The sequence below is a fragment of the Salvelinus sp. IW2-2015 genome, linkage group LG5, assembly GCF_002910315.2.
Source record: "Salvelinus sp. IW2-2015 linkage group LG5, ASM291031v2, whole genome shotgun sequence".
Classification (NCBI taxonomy): Eukaryota; Metazoa; Chordata; class Actinopteri; order Salmoniformes; family Salmonidae; genus Salvelinus; species Salvelinus sp. IW2-2015.
The window spans coordinates 5,144,677-5,149,886 of NC_036844.1; positions in this window are offsets into that span (position 1 = coordinate 5,144,677).

Here is a 5,210-nt window from a genome sequence, read left to right on the forward strand (position 1 = left end):
AGCAGCCAGAGAGTTCTCAATGTTCTCCTCCATGGCCTTGGTCTCAGGGCCAGACAGGGAATATAGCCGGCCTCGAGGAGGTGTGGTGCCCGGGAGGAGGTCAATAGCACAATCGTAAGGACGATGTGGAGGAAGGGAGGTAGCACGAGCRTTACTGAACACCTCCCGGAGYTCATGATACTCTACGGGAACAGCAAAGAGATCCGAGGCCGTACTTAACCCAGGAGGCAGACGTTCCAGGGAAGGCTGCGCCAACTTTAGGCAGTGTGAATGGCAGAACGGGCTCCAACCCAGGATTGAACCCATGTTCCAGTCAATATGTGCTTCTGGAGCCAAGAAAATCCCAAAACAACAGGGATGTGAGGAGACTCAATGAGGAGAAGCTGTATTGACTCACTGTGATTACCAGATATCTGCAGATTAATGGGAACTGTCCTGTGCGTGACTCTACCAATGGAATGGCCGTCCAGTGCTCTGGCATCCATGGGAACGGAGAGGAGTTGAGTGGGAATACCTAGTTCCGATACCAGGGTAGTGTCCATGAAACTCTCATCAGCCCCAGAGCGTATGAGCACCCGAAGAGACTTTGACTGGTCTCCCCACAGCAGGATAACAGCAAAAGGGGTACGGGTAATAGGAATTTGAGGATTCCCAGTCTGGCTCACCAGTGCACTTGTACCTACTAATGATTTAGGTCTCTTCACAGGGTAGGTAGCTATGAAATGCCCCGCAGCACCACTATACAGACAACTGTTGGAGCTTAGCCTATGTGAACGCAATAATCTAGCTCTTCCCAGTTGCATAGGTTCCGGTGTATCCGACTCACCCGTCGTCAATTATTCTCAAGGGAGCTTGGGTTGCTTCAGATCCTCTCGGGAAAAACAGTCTTTTGGGACTTCCGGATTCCCTCGGAGGTGAGCGAGCCATAGAGGATYAACGAGTGTGACCCAGGTCAGACCTCATCTCACTCCTGCATTCCCGTAGACCATCAATCCTAATGGTGAGAAAGATGAGGGAATCGAGGTATCGTATCGACGTGTCCCAGTCGAGAGCTTCCGGCGACAGGTCCCGGTCCAGAGCTTCCGGCGACGTTTCGCGGTCCAGAACCTCCGGCGACAATTCGTGGTCCAGAGGCTCCGGCGACGATCTACGGTCCGGTTCCTTCGGCGACGATCCACGGTCCGGAGTCCCCGGCGACGATCTGCGGTCCGGAACCTCCTGCGACGGTCCGCGGTCCGAAACCTCCTGAGACGGTACGCGGTCCGGAACCTCCTACGACGGTCCAGGGCCCGGAACCTCCTACGACGGTCCAGGGCCCGGAACCTCCTACGACGGTCCGCGGTCCGGAACCTCCTGAGACGGTCCGCTGTCAGGAAACCTCCTGAGACGGTCCGCGGTCCTGAGCCTCCGGCGACGGTCCGTGGTCCAGAGCCTCCGGTGACGGTCCGCGGTCCAGAGCCTCCGGCGACGATTCGCGGTCCAGAGCCTCCGGCGACGATCTACGGTCCGGTGCCTCCGGCGACGATTCGTGGTCCAGAGCCTCCGGCGACGATCTACGGTCCGGTTCCTCCGGCGACGATCCACGGTCCGGAGTCCCCGGTGACGATCCACGGTCCGGAGCCTCTGGCGACGATTCATGGTCTGGTTCCTCCGGCGATGATCCGTGGCCCGGAGCCCTCGGCGGCGATCCACGGTCCGGAATATCCGGCGACGACCCACGGTCCGGTTCCTCTGGCGACGATCCACGGTCCGGAGCTTCCGGCGACGATCCCCGCACCAGAGCCGCCATGGAGGAAGACGTATCTGCGAGCGGAGTGGGTAGGCGTGTGACTAGGGTGGGTCATCTATGTGTTTGTGTGTCTATGTTGGCCTGTTATGTTCCCAATCAGAGGCAGCTGTTTATCGTTGTCTCTGATTGGGGATCATATTTAGGCAGCCATTTCCCCTTTGTGCTTTGTGGGATCTTGTCTATGGATAGTTGCATGTCAGCACTATTATTAGCTTCACGTTTCATTTGGTAGTTTGTTGTTTTTGTTCGGTGTTCGGTGTTCATTTATTAAAGGAAAATGTATGCCTACCACGCTTCACCTTGGTCCGTTCATAATGACGATCGTGACACTGGGTCTAGTCTACTTAGTTCATTGACTTCCATTGAAAACTAAAAAAACCTCCTTCCTCTTCCGTCTCTGCGTTTACCATGAAATATCTAGGGATATACAGTACCAGTCAAAAGTTTGGACACACCTACTCAAGGGTTTTTCTTTCTCTACATTGTAGAATAACAGTGAAGACATAAAAACTATGAAATAACACAAATGGAATCATATACTAAGCAAAAAAGTGTTAAACAAATAAAAATATGTTTTAGATTTGAGATTCTTCAAAGTAGCCACCCTTTGCCTTGATGACAGCTTTGCACACTCTTGGCATTTCTCTCACCAGCTTCAGAGGTAGTTCACCTTGGAATGCTTTCAATTTAACAGGTTATGCACTTGTTAAAAGTTATGTTTGTGGAATTCTTTCCTTGTTCATCGCATTAATCAATAAGGGCAATACCTCTTGGTTTTTAGAAGTAGGGGGGAACAATCATTTGGTTTGTTTTTATAGTTTTTGTATCCAGCTTGATTACATTCACACAGCCTCCGCCGCTCGAGACATCCGCAGGTCCTAAGCAACTGGTGCCTTGTTTTGGTATCCACATTCCATGATAAACTGAGGGGCCAAAATATGCATTTCAAAATGTGGAGAGTGGGAGGGCATGTCCCCCATCCCCAGTGAAAGTTGCGCCCCTGCATTCAATGGAAGGAAATGAGAGTAAGGCGGAGTGGGCGGGGACCATTGGGCAACGGCTAGCGTGGGGACGGACTGAACAGAGGCAGGACTCAAAAGTTTGGGAAGCTGACTTTTTTTTAAATCCTCGGAGTGACCAATACGAAGCCCGCATAGCTGCCAACCCTACTAGAGATGCTGACAATGGCGTTGATACGTACATAGTTGCTATGCCTAGATTGTCTAGCACCACATCAAATCTTTATTTGTCACATGCTCCGAATCACACAAGTGTAAACTTTACCGTGAATGCTTACTCTAGCAAGCTTAACCAAAATGCAGTTCCAAGAAGAGTTAAGAAAATATTTACCAAAATTTTAATCTAAATAAAAAACAATAAAAGTATCACCCCCCAATAACGAGCTTATCCAGGGGGTAGTGACTGTGCATAGGTGATAACACAGGAGTAGAGCAGTGTTACAAAACAAATGGAGGGTGGGGTGGGGGTCAAGTGTACTTGTTGTGCCATTTTCATTTAATTGTTAGAATATACTTCATGCAAGTTACAGTTATGGTCGGAGTAGATAGCTGGCTAGGAGCCTTTTGGTCTAGAATGTGGCCTCGCGGTACTGTCGTTTTTTTCAGTCAGTAAGACAGGAGCTTATTGACTATGACTAGGGTACGAGTCACCTGACAATTTTAAATGGCTCCTCATAACACAGCCTATTATAGTGGGGCAAAAAAGTAATTTAAGTCACAACAAATTGTGCAAGTTCCTCCACTTAAAAAGAGAGAGAGGGCCTGATAATTTCCATCATAGGTAACTCAACTAGACAGACCAAAATGAAGAAATTAAAAATTCCAGAATATCACATTGTAGGATTTTTTATGAATTTAATTTGCAAAATTCATGGTGGAAATAAGTATTTGTCAATAATAAGTTTAATCTCATACTTTGTTTATATACTTTGTGGCAATTACTGAGGTCAAACGTTTTCTTAATCTTCACACGTTTTCAACACACTGGTTTCGCTGGTATTTTGGCCCATTCCTCCATGCAGAATCTCCTCTAGAGCGTGATGTTTTGGGGCGTTGCTGGGCAACACGACTTTCAAACTCCTCTCAAGTTTTTTCTATGGGGTTGAGCTTGGAGACTGCTGGCCACTCCAGGACCTTGAAATGCTTCTTAACGAAGCCACTCATTCGTTTGCCCGGCCGGTGGTTTGGGATCATTGTATGCTGAAAGACCAGCCACGTTTCATCTTCAATGCATTGCTCCGATGGAAGGAAGGTTTTTCACTGAAAATCTCACCGATACAGGCCCCGCAATTCATCTCTTTCCTTTACCGGACAGTCGTCCTGGTCCCTTTGCAGAAAAACAGCCCCAAAGCAATGATGTTCACCCCCAGTGTTCTTCACAGTAGGTATAGGTGTTCTTGGATGCAACTCAGCATTCGTTTAGTCCTCCAAACACGACGGTTGAGTTTTTAACCAAAAGTTCTATTTTGGTTCATCTGAACCATATACATTCTCCCAATCTTCTTCTGGACATCCAAATGCTCTCTAGCAAACTTCAGAAGGGCTGGGACATGTACTGGGCTTAACAGGGGGACACCGTCTGCACTGCAGGAATGAGTCCCTGGCGGGCTAGTGGTATCTGATGGTAGGCTTTGTAATGGTCCCAGCTCTCTGGCAGGTCATTCACTAGTTTCCCCCTGTGGTTCTGGATTTTTGCTCACCGTTCTTCGTGATCATGTTTGAACCCCACGGGGTGAGATCTTGCGTGGAGCCCCAGATAAGGGAGATTATCAGTGGGTCTGTAATGTCTTCATTTCCTAATAATGTGTCCAAGAGTGATTTCTTCAAACCAAGTGCTTACCTATTGCAGATTCAGTCTTCCAACTGGTGCAGGTCTACAATTTTGTTTCTGGTGCTTTGACAGCTCTTTTGGTCTTGGCCATCAGTGGAGTTTGAAGTGTGACTGTTTGAAGTGTTGGACAGTGTCTTTTCATCACTGATAAACCAAGTTCAAAACAGGTGGCCATTAAATACAGGTAACCAGTGGAGGAGAGAGGAGCTCTTAAAGGAAGAAGTTACAGGTCTGTGAGAGACAAGAAATCTTGCTTGTTTGTAGTGACCAATAACTTATTTGTCACATAATTTGCAAATAAATTCATTAAAAATCCTACAAATGTGATCTTTCTGGATCTTTTTTTCTCATTTTGTTCTGTCAAGTTGGAAGTGTACCCTATGATGAAAATTACAGGCCTCTTTCATCTTTTTAAAGTGGGAGAACTTGCACAATTGGTGGCTGACCTAAATACTTTTTTTGCCCGGCACTGTATATGGTCCTGGATTGCCAGGACCTTGACCAGTGGATGTTATCGGGCCGGAACTACCTTGTAACGCGTACAGGCGGTGTGCAACCGGTCAGCGATGCT